General features: G+C 41.8%; 1 protein-coding gene across 2 annotated transcripts in view; it reads right to left on the reverse strand.

The window, feature by feature from the left end:
• Window positions 1-16,824, reverse strand: part of LOC135493844 (gamma-aminobutyric acid type B receptor subunit 2-like) — a 600,170-nt gene that overhangs the window by 321,940 nt on the left and 261,406 nt on the right. The window lies entirely within an intron of this gene.

The raw sequence follows: 16,824 nt of genomic DNA on the forward strand, positions 1-16,824 counted from the left end.
GTTATTCATCAGGGTCCTCGACAAGGTCTTCCTCTGGCAGGTTAAAAAATTCTAGTCCCTCATCGACGTCCCCAGCAGGTTGTTCGAGATCTTCTGCCCCAACCAGTGGAACCCCACGCCCAATACCAGCAGCATGAAATGAATTTTGCACCACCTGTTCGGGTACTTCCTGCCATGCGTCTCGGACAAGGCGTGTCACTTCTAAAATTGAAATCCTTGGACAATTTCCATCCGGCGTCGTGTGTTCCTGTTTCCACAATCTCCATAGCAGCCGAAGACGGACTTTGAAGCTGTGGATGGTAGAAACATCCAAGGGCTGCGCAATGGGGGTACAACCTGGTGGAATAAACTCAATAACACCGCCATTCTCAATGATGAGAAGGGCAACTTCTTCTGTAAGATGCACACGGCAGCGATCCCATATGAGAAGGAAAGGTAGATACCCGTCTTCCTGGTCGTCCTGGTCCTGATGCATGAAGGGGATGAACACCTCTCCGAGGTAATCTAACATAACATTTGCTCTCATCCACCCCGTTGGTGATTGTGCCACGACTACATCTTCAGGCAGATTGTCTTGAAGCTCTTGCCATGCGGCTGCAGTTGGACGTCTGAAGGTGATGTGCGGGGGTAATTTTCCCCCTGCCATTGTGACTGCTAAAGTGACGGTACATCCCAGCCTAGGATTGCCCCACGAAGATTTGATATCAATCTGCGTTGCCCCTGTTCGGTTGTAGGTATAACTGCCATGGTTGTCAAAAAGGGTGAAAACCTCGTCTACATTTGCCACTTGATAATCTTCATAATGTTCATGCTGTTCATGCACGCTTTCCCTAAATGCAGCTACTAGGGCGTCAGCATTATCTGGCACCTGTCGGCTGTCCTTGGTCTTCCTTCTAAGGGAGATGCTGTACCTTTTCTTAAACCCTGATAACCAGCCATTTGATGCTGTAAAGTGAGATTTCCGTGGGTAATCGTTCAATATACGGGTCTGTTCTGCAATAGCCAATCCAACCCACCACTGTTGATACAGTTCCCTCGATGCATCTTTGATGTTGTGATGTGATATCGCCATTCCCAGGGCACGCCTCTCATCGAGCCAATCAGCTAGGTCTGCCTCCATCTCTTCGTATAGGCCTAAAAGATAACAGTTCATTTTACTCTGTCAGCAAATCACTAAATTTGTTCTTTGCCACATTCCATGCAAAAATGCATCCTTCAGTTTCCCTTCACTTTAGCTGTACCCTTAATGTTCAGGGGGCTTTGCCATGGTTCCCTAGACTTACCAGTGCCACGTTCTCTCCACGCTAATTCTGAACCCTTGGCTTTTGACGATGCTCTATGATGATGAATGTCATCCTCACTCATTAACCATTTCATCATTGTAGATTTTGGCAAACGGTTTGTGATGGCAAACGCTCCCACGGTTTCATTACCGGCATGGAAGTCAGCGAGAAGCTTTACTTTTTCGCGCAGAGTGTAGCGCCTGCGTCTTCTAGGATGTTCAGCCATAGTGCAGACAGACAATCCCAGAATTACCCTTCCTTTTATTCTCATCCTGGTCCACATAACCATTTCAGCATTTCAGTAACTAACATGTCTCATTGCATCACAGAAGAAACCACAGATTGTGTCACGCAATAACTGGTGCTAGGCCTGGTCTCGCCTATATGCACATGAATGGCAAGGGCGGCTGTCGTATGCATTATGACATTGGTGGATCTGCCCAGACAAAAATGGCCGCTGGTTCTTATTCGCAAGGTATTAAAGTATATTATTTAATGTCCATGTCAGCATCTATACAAACGAAATGTTTTTGAAACCAGTGTATATGAACAACTTATTGGCCTACTGAACAATAATTCACAGAATAAATTTGATGGATCAATCTAGATTTTGGTGGATATTTCCTTTATTTCATTTATTGAAAATCATGAATTTTCCTACCACCTACAGTAATTTCGCGTTTCTATGTGCGGAAAGGATATCGATGTTCCCTAACAATAGCAGTTTAGAGTCGGCGATTCACCCTTCACGCGACAGCGGTTTGAACGTGGGTTTGAAGGCCTACTAGTTTGAGTTCCTTCGCAAAATGACGAGTAACCATCTGTCATTAATGATTAAGTTAGTAGGCCTAGAATCTGAACTTCTAGTCTTTTATAGTCTCTTGTTCCATGTTTTCATGAATATGGAGATTTTGTTTTTAAGCCACCATATACATCCGTGTTTGGCTATGGTGACTGACAACGACAGTGATGTTGACGAATACAATAATGTTGAGGATAATCCCGGTGTAAAAGGAATGGACGTCCTAGGAATTCAGGACCCCATACAATAGCTGTGAATTGTCAACGAATGAGGATAATGGTTTGGTTGGGGTTAGCTACATTATCTTCAATAAAGGAACTCGGCGACTCTATCCACTTTAACCAAAAGACCATACTTAGATTAAAGGGGGGGGGGCTTGCATTTCTTTTACACCGGCATTGATTTGGATGGATCTTGCGCAGGTTTACACGACATCTCCATTCTTACACGGTTGCCGAGAAGATTCGCTATCTCGATGACTAAATTCAGATCCACATTTTAGGCCATGCCCATGGCCGGACCCCTACGGCGTACGCCTGACGCTATCGAATACATCCACGAACGTTTCGTGATTTGTTAGCCAACGAGAGGATGATATCAGAAATTTGCTAAAGCACCGACCGACACAGGAAGGGGGACGTCGACGGCTAGAGGCGGGTAAGTTAAGACGGCTACATACGGCTTTCTGTGTTCTAATTGAGACAATCGATTGACGAACAATCAGACGATCGATTATTTTAAAATCCAACAGGTTTGAAGTCCACAGAATGGTCCGACACGCTAAATGTAGCCACTTTTTGTGGTTTATGAAATGTACAACACTAACCAGCGATAGTGCACCGTTAGCGCTAATGGAGGGTTGGTCTTGGGAATTTAATGCCTTTTGAATCTGTGAATTTGAAGCTGTGGAGAACCACATATTAGTGATGTCACCGATTGACTCTGGACAGGTGTTTTATGGGACCCGTAAAGTTGTCGTGTTACTAAGTTAGGATTTTATAAAAGTGTGTCTCAAGTGCCATATTTGAAGGAATAAATATCCGTGAGACGATTGACTGGGATAAAATTTGATAAAACTGACAGTAAGTGTGGGGTTTTGAAGATTTTTGTGATCAAAAATTCTGAATCAGTGTGTTCCAATATGGCGGACGCAGTGCATGCAAGTGCTAACAAATGTACGGGCACTAATAAGCGTATGAGGACACTGTCACTGGACAACGCCACGCTTCAGCAAAACTCTAGTATGCTTTCATATCTGAAATCACTAAAGCTGTCTAAACAACCCACAAATGACTTGGACATTCAAAGTGATTCAGGTGCCAGTGTGGAGAATGTCTCGAAAGGAGAAAACTGTGAGACTGTGGACTCCGGGACAGATACTTGGTGTGTACCGGAACAAGTGAAGGCACCAGTAAAAAAGCAACAAGTGAAAAAGTCTAAGGTCAAAGGTGGTGCTAAAGTCACTGACTCGTTGTATTCAGAAGTTCTTAAAGCAATCACCGATTCTGAAGCTAGGTTTACGACTAAGATAGACGATCTCGAAACACGCTTTGAGGAACGAATATTCGATAGGCTAAGCGTAACCGTTGACGCCAAGGTCAACGACAAAGTTCGTTCTGTTAGGGAGGACATGGAAGCATCACTCTCGGATATACGGGACGAGATTGATTCAGTAAAGAAGGCTTCAGTTATTGATGACATCTCCTTGAATATTGTCATTCGAAATCTAAGGGAGAGTGAAAATGAGAACGTAAAACGCAAAGTGAATGCATTGATTAGGGAAGGGATCAAATTGTCCGTGGAGGTACACTACGCTGAGCGCAAGAAGTCGTACAATTCAAGACCAGGCATTGTGATTGCCAGTCTGAAGAATGCAGAGGATAAAAGGAACGTTATGGTTGCTAAAAGTAGACTCCGAGATAGCCGCATGTATGCACAAGTGTCGATCAACCATGACAAATCAAAACAAGTGCGCGACATGGAGACAAACTTCATGGCTATTGTGAATAATATACCGGGTGCTCGTGGCGTGGTCGCGGTCAATCATGGTGGTTATAGTCAACCTCGAAGCCAGGACCGGGACTCTGGAAATGAGAACTGGACAACTGTTGGTCCAAATCGTGGTAGGCGAGGTAATGCTGAACTAGATAACGCGAGTGTACGGGATAGAAACGTTAACGGGGAGAGAGTTAATCGACGTCATCAACACGGTAACCGGGGTATGACCCCGATGGATTACTCCCATCCCAGACAAAGACATCCTAGGGATGCTTCGTCGGAAAGGCGCAATGGCGATAGACGGGACTCATCAGCGTAGGAAAATGCGACCGATAAATGCTCTGGCCTGAATGTGATTCATTTAAATGCGCGTAGCCTTAAGACAGTTGATGATGAGAAAAACAAACTTCTGGATTTTCAAAGTTTAGTGTTATGTAATGAATTTGATGTGACTGCGGCGACAGAATCATGGTTAAATTCTAGTTTGTTAAACAGTGAAATTTTACCACACAGTTATGAAATGTATGGACGGGATAGGCCGAATGACGTGCGTGGTGGTGGAGTATTTCTAGCTGTTAAAGGCTGTATCCCATCCACCAGGAGGCAGGAATTTGAGTCTGATGCGTTAGAATGCTTGGTTGTTGAAGTAGGACTTAGTGACAGCAAAATGCTTGGAATAGTATTGTGTTACCGCCCTCCAAACGAGATTTTACCTGCGCATGATTTTGTTGTTCACCTGCATGACGTCATTCAAAAATGTTCACAAAATTTTTCACATATGTGTGTTATGGGCGACTTCAATTTTCCAAGCATTGATTGGCATGCTATGGCACCGACGGTCAATGATGTTACGCAAGATTTTTGTAATCTATTGTTTGATTTTTCGCTGTGGCAAGCTGTTCATGAACCTACCCATAGAGCCGGAAATATTTTAGACCTTGTTTTGACCAATAAACCCGAGCTTGTGAATGAACTCGAAGTTTGGCCTGGATCGTTTTGTTCTGACCATTTTCCAATCGTTTTTCAGTTTGACGCACATGCTTATAGGGCAGATCAAATGTCAAGGCCAGTACTGGATTGGAGGCGTGCAGACATAAATGGATTGCGCAACTTTATTCATGAACAACTTGGTCCAGGTTCAGGTTTTAAAGAATTACATCAGGGTCGGAATATTGAGGTGGCCTGGAACAGCTGGTAAGGCATGGCATTAACCTTTTCGTCCCACAACGAGTGATTAAAAGGTCTAGCCGTGCACGGTGGTTGAACGGTGAGGTCCAACATTTGTCAAACAAAGTCAATTCAGCTTTAAGAAGAGCGAAACGGGATGGTAGGCAGGGCTCTTGGAATAGATACAAAGTGATACGTAGTCGGCTGAGGGATAAAACGAGAGCGAGTTATGTACATTGGCTCTTAAGGTCGGGATGTTAAAAATAATCCAAAGCGTATTTGGTCGTTTTACCAGTCTAAGGTCAAAGCTAATAGGATCCCAAGGAGAATAAGCTCCAATGGAGTGACTGCTATAGCCGACACTGACAAGGCTAACGTGTTCAATGATTACTTCCATTCCATTTTTTCGACTGCTGATTACGAGTTACCTGATGTACCTATTGTCAATGATCCATCTCTTGAGCTAATAGAATTCAAATTCGATGAGGTCTATAAGTACTTGAGTGCCTTAGATGTAAACAAGGCCTGTGGTCCTGACAATATATCTCCAAAATTTTTAAAGACTTTTGCATTTGACCTAACTGACTCATGTACATTTATGTTTAGTATGAGCATGTCGTCAGGAAGCATGCCTTCACCATGGAAGCTGGCTAATGTAACTCCAGTACATAAAAAGGAGGATAAGGGCAAGGTAAATAATTACAGACCTGTGTCACTTTTACCTGTTGTTTCAAAGGTCCTAGAGAGATTAATTCATAATAAAGTTTATCCTGCTATCCTACATCATTTGAATGATGCACATCACGGGTTTCGAGCAAAACGCTCCACGGGTACACAAATGGTTGATGTTCTCCATCAGTGGGGAGAAGCTCTAGATAAGGGTAAGCAAGTGGATATAATTTATCTGGATTTTAGTCGTGCTTTTGATGTTGTTCCACATAGACTTTTAGTCCACAAACTACAAAGTTTTGGAATTAGTTGTAGACTGTTGAAGTGGTTTGAGTGTTATCTTACAAATCGTCAGCAAAAGGTTGTCATGAATGGTGTCAGCTCACAAGCTCGGGATGTGACTTCCGGCGTGCCCCAGGGGTCAATACTAGGCCCCCTCTTGTTCTTGATGTATGTAAATGACCTGCCCAACGTTGTCGACATAGACACCCTTATGTCGTTATTTGCTGACGACTCTAAAATTTCAAGAGTGATAAACACGGTTCAGGATAGTCTGATGTTACAAGCAGATCTTAAGGAGATCGACAGATGATGTGTCAAATGGGGTATGAGCTTAAATCCCATTAAATGCCAGTTCATGTGTATTACAAGAAAACATAATCCTGTAAACTTTTATTATAACATTCAGGGTAAAGTCTTGATTAGAGTTGACGAAATAAGGGATCTGGGCATCATAGTCAGTAAGGACCTAACTTTTAATAAACATATCAACTCCATTTTAGGTAAAGCCAATCAGAGAGGGGCAATGATAAGGAGATTATTCGACCGGACAAGGCACCCCACTATGATGCGTACATTGTTTAATGCATTAGTGAGATCCAAACTGGAGTACAACTCTGTGGCGTGGGATCCCTTAACTGAGGAAAATCTGATTAAGTTGGAGAAAGTACAGAGGAGAGCAAAGAAAGTCGTTATAACGAGATTAAAAGTCGTTATAACGAGATTAAAAGTCGTTATTACGAGATTAAAAGTCGTTATAACGAGATTAAAAGTCGTTATAACGAGAAAGAAAGTCGTTATAACGAGAAAGAAAGTCGTTATAACGAGATTAAAAGTCGTTATAACGAGAAAGAAAGTCGTTATTACGAGATTAAAAGTCGTTATTATGAGAAAGAAAGTCGTTATTACGAGATTAAAAGTCGTTATTACGAGAAATGTTTTCTTTTTTTTCTTCTTTAGTGGCACTAAAATGCTGCCGTACAATCGTATTAGGGGCATCTGGAATGAGCTGCCCGCTGGCACGCGTCGTCCGGGGAATATTCAGAGGTTCAAAAAGGAGCTAAGGGCTGACTATGGACACAGGCTGCAACAGATATTTGACCCGGAGGACGCGTCCACGTGGGTTAGCCGCTGCAGGTGCCCAACCTGTCGTCTATAAACATATGGTTAAAAATACTCTCTTTTTTGTTTTAAAATGTTGGTATTGTAATTTGATTTTAGCGGACACCCGCAAGGAGGTCTCTGACATTTGGGTAGTGCCGCACGGGCACTGGTTTTTAGGCTTGTTTTTAATTTGTTATTTAATTTGTTCAATGATATTTTATTACAATTGTATGTATCTTTCTTATCAGTGTCCATGCAATAAAATTATATTATATTATATTATAACCACCTTCAAAAATGGTTCGACCAAAGAAGAGCTTTTGGATTCCCGAGGCTGCAGGCTGCAGTCGAGGCACCATTTCAAACAAGGTGGATTGAGCTACCGCAAGAGGACAAAGAGGAGTACCAGCCTACCCAACTCAATCTTATTGCATTCAGGGCATCGAGTGGGTTGTTAAGCAACTTTTTGCGGATGTACCAAGATGAATTTATTGGGAAAAAAAGATAATTTGTCCTTCAGTCTGTGCCACCTCTTTTAGTTAGATGCTGGTAAACATCCTTATCTGCCCGTTACAGAAACAACGAGATGAAGAGTTTCAATATATAAAGCAAACCATGTATTTTATACTTTTGTCCTAAAATGTCGGTGTGGTGCCCTGAGATTTGTATCCTTTTGAATAATCTTTCATCTTTTTGGCAGGACTCACATGAATAACCGACGTCACACGTACGATTCAAAAACCCTCCCTGCAAACGCCAATGAGCTGATTGAAGATTGCCGGCAGAGCGTGCTTATACGACTCGATACCACTCTGCACCTACAATACAACGATAAAGGTTTCCGGAGGATGGACCTTTGTTCAAGCTGCGTTAACAAAAAGCTAGGAACTACGATGGCCCTTACCATAACAGCCGACGGTCGGAAAGCACGTTCAGAGGTGATTTTCCGCAACCAAGCTGCCGATGTCATCGAGGAGTTACAGCAACATGCTCCTGAAAATGTCAGGGTAAGCTTATCTTTATTACTCATTTTATTTTTCAGATCATGACGGCGAAGCCGTGCTCGCTTAATCTTTGTTAACCACATGTCACGGGTGTCCTGCATGAAAAAGTAACCGATAAGGTTGAACGAATCTGGTGTCATAAATGGCAAGATGTTTCCTACACATTTACTAAATGGGAGTTGCAGCGATCGCAGATCTGATGGCGAACTAAACACGATGGTTTCATACTAACAACTGAATCATCATATCTTTATTTTCCCACAAATGTGGCATATTACAGACATCAAAGCAAACTGCGAACGTGAGAAAGTCCTAATCTAGCGCTACCCGTGGCCCCGGGTTAATCTAAAACAGATGTAGATTCTGGCAACGAAGCTCTGGGTGGTACCATATGCAATATCTGACATCTGGGATCAAGAATTCCCCATTGATATTAATGAACTAAATGAATACTCGTGCATTCGTGAGAAAGGGTTAATAGCAATGTACCTAAACTGCTAATGATCAAAGGGATTGAATCAAATGGACGATGAGATTGAGACCTACAATTTGATCCAAATCGACCTACTTTCATACTCCAACAAAAATAAGAGATATCTTAACGATGAGATATTACGCACACTGCCATGCTGAGTTTCTGCTGCTGCTATTTAATAGTTGAGTCGATTTACGACCCAAAAAAGTTGATAGAAAACGTTTTGTAGTGTTTGCTTGTACTGTTGGGTCATGTGAACAACATATCAAAAGTTTAGGAAAATTAAGGCCCGGAAAGGGTCAAAATGTGACGTCAAAAACAAGATGGCTGCCACAGGGGGGACACAACTTCAAGTTCGATCTCCCGGACCAGTTGAGGTAGAAGGCAGCCACGGTTCCCCGGGTGTTCCTCGAGAAAAACCCTACCTATATGACGACGACATAGTGCTTGGGACATAGTTTTCCCAGTCAAAGAAACGCTTGAGGCTTGGTTACAAAAACTGCAATTACTTGGGCAATGTACGTCTTAACTCAACGCGACAAAAAGCATTCTTTTCTGCAATATCTACTAAACCCGAAATATACCAAGAGGTACCGTGTATCATATTGAATAAGTTTTTACAATGCATGCATCAAATTGTAAAAACTCTGCTGACTTTACCCCTATTTTGGCGTTCATTAATGCCAATAATAGTCTCGAAAATAAATTTGTAACAACATGAAACAATTTTTGATCCATCATAGCAACAGTCTCCATTCTTTTGGGATATAATTATGTGAATAGAGGCAACTGGATTTTTTAAAGCCCCAAATTAACTATTTTTGCTGTATAACACTGTTTATTGGTTTCTATGGAAACCGGCCATTAAATAACATTAAAGACAGTTTACAAAAAAATCCTATCAAATTGAAGAGGAGATAGTACCCTTCATCACAAAAGTCGAATCATATCAATTGGCCAAGTTTTAGGAAATCTACATGACTTTCATTAATTTGTATCAATCTCATAAGTTTTATCAAAATTGACGTATCAAAAAGTCGTTGTTGACTGTTCGCGATGGAAACAAAAGATAAGTCGGGTTTTTTTGCATAGTTATTTAGTTCGTCGGTCCCCATCGTTTTCGTTTTTGCATTTTACCACTTTAGTAAGTGGAAAAAAATCTTCAAAAATCGAGATTTTTGTCATTCTGGACCTGTGTGAATAACCCCTAGATGATAACTAATAACTTTCCTGATTCCGAAGCTATGAATCCCATATTTTTATGGGTAATGGAAGATTACTGGTGCTTTATAGGGAAAAATGATATAAGGACTACTAAGCATGATTGTAAAGGCGAATACAAATGAGTACTTTAAAAACAATTACCCCTTGAATTAAAAAAAGATCAAAAACTTCGTTGTTGATTTTTGAACCTTTAATATCAACATTTTCTATTGTATTTTTTTCAGCTATAGCCCATAGCATAAAATGAGAGACCATCGATTTCGGCTATATTTCAAAGTGGTGTATATCCTGTAATTCTTCAATTAATTCAACAATACTTCATACAGTTCATGACCAAGGTTTATAGTGAATATATTCCCTACTTCAGATTTTGTATTTTCATGAGTATCTTCCCAACATGATGGCTTTATTCAGCGGAATTGTCCGTGGAAAACGTTGTTGTTCACAAGTTCACCCTTAAAAATGTTTTTTCAACCGGTTTTTGACAAATTTACTGTAGTTTCATGAAAATAACACCACTTCATTAACAGCCGGTGTCGCCGCCCCTGACTCATAGGGTGGCGAACAGAGCTGTTGAGAAGGGCGATCATTGGCTGAGATTCCAGAGAGGGTTGTCCAGGCCTCATATCCAATATTCTTCAGTTTGGAGTCCAATCCTTATTGTTTGGGTTGTTGAAACCGATTCGTAGGTCTCCTTTGAATGGGATAATGGGATCGGGCCTTCGGCCATTGTACTGAGTGTCCCAGAACATTTTCAACTAATCGTCATTGGTAGTGTAAAGGGTGTCCCAGTGCTAATGGCTGATAGTGTACAGGGTGAAAAAAGTCTAACTGACATATTGGCTTCTGCTGGGTTTAGGGACTGACCTGCCCTTTCAAAGTGAGGCACTGCTCAGGGAGGTAATGGAGCATGTATTCGGGTCTTATCATCCCTTACCAGCTTCGGGCTTTCAAAAATACTTTGCAGTGCGAAATTGGTAAGAATGAGAAGTTGTCCGTCACATATCTGGAGACAAAACCGAACATCCCTCTGAATGTACAGTCTTGTCCGAAGTAATCAGTGAAGGAATAAAAAAGAACTATGCAAATCCCGATTCAATTTTTTTTCAAAGCTAAAGATACACATTAGATTGTCCAGCTTTCAGAATCGTACCGACAATCATTCACAACACCCACAGTCAGTTCAAGTCCATCATAATGTCCTCCTCGACTACATTCACGAACTCTGGTCCATCCACGGCAGTCTCCTCTTCTTCCTCCAAGATAGCATGTGGTCCAGCTTCGATTGGCCTTGATCGAAACGATGCTTCAAATCAGTTGACGATAACGTCCTCATCAACACCATCCCAGGCATCTATGATGATGTTGGTCACGTCTCTCAGGCCGATGTGAGGGCAGTCTCCTCGTTCGTCCGTGTGGTCCTTCTTCCACGATTTCCATTGTCGCCGTACGTGACATTTGAAGGACTTCATGACTGCAACGTCTAACGGTTGTACGAGGGATGTGCAACCAGCAGGTACGTAATCCAGGCTGCCTCTCATGTCGCGGACTCTCGTCCGGAAGTTCTCTGTCCGTTGGACCCGATAATGATCGACGATTAACAGGAACTGGTCGGTCTCGTTGTCGGTGACGTAGGGTTATAGGACTTCATCTAACCAGTGGTGCGCCGTTTCCTCCCTCATCCAACCAGTTTCCGATTGGGTAATCTTTACATCTGCTGGTGGGTTGTCTTGGTGGGCTGCAAACACCCGGACGAAACCTCTTCTGGGGAAGGTGATGTGCGCCGGCAACTTTGCTCCAGAGGATGCGATGCAGAGGGTGACGGTGTATCCCAGCTTGGTATTGGACCTGGATGATCGGACGTCTATGGCCTTCTCCCCCGTGGTGTTGGCCGTGTACATGGTTCTCATATCAAACAGGACAAAGGTTTGGTCCATGTTAAAGAAGAACCACATCTGTAAATAAGGACGATCAATGCTCCCAGTAACCGCATCTCGGAAGGTCTGGATCCTTGCAGCAGCATCAGCGGGGACGGTCGTTGTATTCTTGGTCACCTTCCGTAGGGACACGTGGCGTCTCTCCATCAAGCACTCCACCCAGCCTATGGATGCGTTGAAATCCCATAACTGAGGGCGACAATGCTGAATCCCTTCTCTGACATCTTGGGCTAACTCATTCCACCAGCTTTGCCACACTACCAACGCCTTATCTTGAATGTCGAGAACGGAGACTGCGAGGCGACGCTCTCTCATCTGCTGCAGCCATTGATAAAGCTGGTCCTCAACCTGTGGCCATAACGGATCACGGGGCTCCATCACCGTCTTCTTCCGGCCATGCCCTTGTTCTTGCTACTGCTCGAGGTCCTAGAGATTCCACCTTCTAAACGTCTCCCAGGGGATGTTTTAGTGGGCGGCGAACTCTCTCATACTGCGCACCAGTGCCTCCTTCTGGTCTCTCAGGTAGGCAAGTTTTTCTGTCACGGTGTAGCGCCGGCGTAGTTTTCTCAGCAGCTCTACAGCATCCATTGTCGGACAGGTTGTCTGCAATGTGGGTACCCTCAGTGGGGCTTCATTTATAGGCCTAAGAGGCCCTAGAATTACTCAAGAAAACCACAGATCCTAGAAACTTCGATTCTGTTTTCTCCCACGTAGCCCTAGGGAGTCTAAATCAAAAAAAGAGGGTTGTAGAAAAACATAGGATGAGCTCCTCGTTTTTCTTCGGAATTTCGTGACTACTATCATTGCCTGAATCGCACTTTGCTTTACTAATGCAAGCATTCGTAGATTTTACTTCAGAGCTTCAATAAGGACTTGTTTTGTTTTGGGGGGTTTGGATCAATCTAAAGGTGCTTCAGTTTTATGAGACAACCTGTATAAACGGTCGGCGAGTGGCCTTACCATTTACGTCATTCCACATGCGCACTCATCGACCAGTAGGCCCACAACACTTCGAATCAATAGGTCTGCAGTAATAAGTGGTTTTGCGTAACCGTGACAGCTCGGCTGAGCCATCACAAGGGCCAGCGAAGTCACTCATTGGTTACCTCTGGTGAATAGACTCGAGAGAAGAGGCCGGGCCTTGAATATCCCGAAGTGGTGTTATTTTCATGAAACTACAGTATGATTGAAATAGATAGCAGAGGTATCACTTTATGAATTTCCGAAACATGAGTTAATTGTACGCCCTCCAACTAGTCGTATTGTGAATTAGTAAGGGTATAGTTAAGGCAATAGTAATGCGCTAATCAGCTTTATCCAATCAATACCATGTTTCTGATGTAAAATGAAGTACTTGATGAATTAATCACTTAAAACAAGAGGTAATAAATTACATATTTTTGGATTTTAAAACGTGTTGTCGGAGCGCTCATAATCAATGCAGAGTATGAGTCTTGAGATCGGGTAACAGGAAGGGTAAATGAATCCTTCAAAACTATTCATGAGGTTGTAAGGGAATTGCATTATTGGAAATCAGAGATGGCCGCCACGGTGACTGCCTAAATTCTGTGATGTGCCATAACTCGTTGTCCATTTCAGCAGGCTGACAATTTAGGAGTACGGCCGTAGTTTTTGGTAGTAAACAAATCCTCTAATCTAAGGATGTTTAAGAATGTGTTAGGAGATTGCATCATAGAAAATCCAAGATAGCTACAACAATCATCCCTAAATTTGGTTATTGGCAATAGCTCTGACAATATAGAACATAGGCCGACAATTCTGGTATATGGCTATAGCTTGTAGGGGTGAATCGAGTCATCATGACCATTAACGAGGTTGTGATGCAGTGTCGTAATTCATTGGTAAAACAAAGTTGTCAGATTTGGCCTAAAACTCATGAATTATTGAGACCAGAAACGCGATTATCAAAGTCAAACTCCAGACGGTGTATTGTCGATTACATGTATATACCAGTACCAAAACGCCTTCATTATACTAGAAGTGAGAATGGTCTTACCTTAAGTACAAGGAGAATTGGAAGTCAACAAACATATGGTAGTAAAGGTAACTCAGACCCTCATTAGATACTGGCAGGAAGATGATCAAATTATCACTGGAATGGATGGATATCAATCTGAGGGAAGATCACGACATTGGGAGCTCCGGTATGTTGAGATAGCATGCAGAAGCTGCTACGAGTGGTTAACTGCAAGGCGAAACCGGTCACGCAGCTAGTGATTGGAACAACGGCGCTTCGAATGTGCCTTTTTAAGTGTGGATGAAACACAACCTGCATCAGAGGATACGATTATGATCTAAGCGAAGTTCATGCCAGGGACAAGACTAGAAGATAATACAGAGCACCACAGGGTTGCTCAAAGAACTGCAAATAGGCATCCAGTAGAGTCAAAATAGCACCTTACCCCTAAAAACATTCTGAGAATAAGATTATGATCTAGGGATAAGATTATGCATCAAAGGTTAAGATTATGATATAAACGAAGTTTATGCCAGGGACAATACTAGGAGGTAATACAGAGCAACAGTAGGTCAGCTCAGAGAACTGCTAATAGGCCAGCATCTAGTGGAGTCAAAATAACACCTAAAAAAAATTGACAGAACACGTTTTATGGTGTTTTCCTTTACTGCTGGGCCATATGAACAACGGTTACAGGAAAATTCGTCCCCGGATAATTCGTCCCCGGAAAATTCGTCCCCGCAAATTTGTCCCCGGATAATTCGTCCCCGAGGATAATTCGTCCCCTAGGAAAATTCGTCCCCGGATAATTTGTCCCCGAGGATAATTCGTCCCCGGATAATTCGTCCCAAAGGAAAATTCGTCCCTGGATAATTCGTCCCCTAGGAAAATTTGTCCCCGAAAATAATTTGTCCCCAGAAAATTTTACAAAGTTAAAAGTTTCTGACTTTACTTTTTAAGACCCTTAAGTCTTGTCGAATGGACTGTAGTAATAACTACTACTTTCGATTTTTCTCATTCAGTGTAATATCTCTCTTTACTACCCTACTAGCTAGTTACCTACCCCACTATTTTTATAACAGGTAGGGTAGGCAGGCAAAATATTTTATGGAAGAATTTAGAGCTTTTCTTTCATTCTGACCAGTAAAAATACTTATTTGAAGAAAAAAAAATGTATTTTGCCTGCCTACCTCTACCTACTATGAAAAAAGTGGAGTAGGTAACTAGCTAGTAGGGTAGTAAATAGAGATATAACACTGAATGAGAAAAGTCGAAAGGAGAAGGTAGTAGTTATTACTAGAAAGTAATGTCGGAAACTTTCAACTTTTGTTAAATTTTCCGGGGACGAATTATCCTCGGGGACGTATATTCCGGGGACGAATTTTCCTCAGGGACGAATTTTCCAGGGACGAATTATCCACCGGGACGAATTATCTGGGGACGAATTTTCCTCGGGGACGAATTTTCCAGGGACGAATTTTCTCGGGGACGAATTTTCCGGGGACGAGTTTTCCGGGGACGAATTATCCGGGGACGAATTTTCCTAGAGCCATGAACAACATATATAACATATAAAAGTTAAGGATAATGTTGGTCCCGGAAAGAGTCAAAATGTGACGTAAAAAATGAAATGGCCGCCATGTCACAATTTTGGGCCATATTTCGCTTCATATTTGGCATAGAATACATATTTTGGTGTCCAGCAATATGTTCTAGCTATAGTTGAACCGATTCAAGAGAATCGAAAAGCATACGTTATCCGATGGCAGGCAAAGGTAAGCAGAATGCTAAAAGTGTCAATGCAACTTGGGTTTAAGATAGAGGACATGCCGCCAAACTCGATGTCAATGTTCTTTAGTGAGGGGAAAAGTGCAGTTTTACCGATTCTTAGCTACGCTGAGATCAGATACACTATAGTGGTAGTTTTTTTTCTCGACTATTTATGGTTATTAATGGTTTCTCTAACTTTTTCCTTATTTATCCGACATTACATGGAGTGACCCAAGCCAGATGCACTAATATGTGACATGAAAATGTTCCAAAGGGGAAGAAGTAATTAGTACTCACAACTAGGGTCACTCTGGGTGTTTGCAACACACCTCATTAAATCATTTATCAAATGACTCTGATCTTTAATGGCCTACTTTTGGAAGACCTTTTTTTTCACAGAGTCTATGGAAATCTGACCTTACGCACAAAGTCGGACAATGTCGGAAAAATTTCGGATAAATCAGGAAAAAGTTAGAAAACTGTTGATAAGTCGGAAAAAGCCTCCCACTAGTGATATATATATATGTGCAGAAACAATGAACCCTCCTACATTGAAAGTTTCCCTTCCTACCCCAGACTTATTTGACATACGTAAAGGTCTTAAATCAGCTCGTTACTTAGCTTTTTTATAAAAGTTTACTGCTGCGATAGAATTAACGGCACTGGCAAATATTTATCTCAGCAAGGTTATTACCAAGATTTTTCTTAATTAAAATATTATAAGATAGAAATTACCAATTTCTTATTAAGAAAAGTGCTATCAGTTATATTCTTGCTAATTTCTTACCAATTCATTTCTTACCAATAATGATATGTGTGAGATCGTGTAAGATTTCGATAAGATTTTTTCTTCTTTTTGAAGCAAACTTTTTCTTATATTTTTTTCTTAAGAAAACGTTAATTAGATTTTTCTAATAAGATTCTTGCAATTTAAATCTTAGCAATATTTATCTTATCAATTAATTGGTAACAAATAACTAATTTAATTAGTAAGTTAAATACTATTTCATTAGTAAGAGTCAGGTCCTGTGTAGCCACATGTACATTTAAGTAGCTGCTAAGTATCGATTACTTTTTTCAAAACATTGGCTGAAATGATCAGAAAGTTGGAAATCTAGGCCTTTTGCAATAGGG

This window comes from Lineus longissimus, chromosome 9 (genome assembly GCF_910592395.1).
Source record: "Lineus longissimus chromosome 9, tnLinLong1.2, whole genome shotgun sequence".
Lineage (NCBI taxonomy): Eukaryota > Metazoa > Nemertea > Pilidiophora > Heteronemertea > Lineidae > Lineus > Lineus longissimus.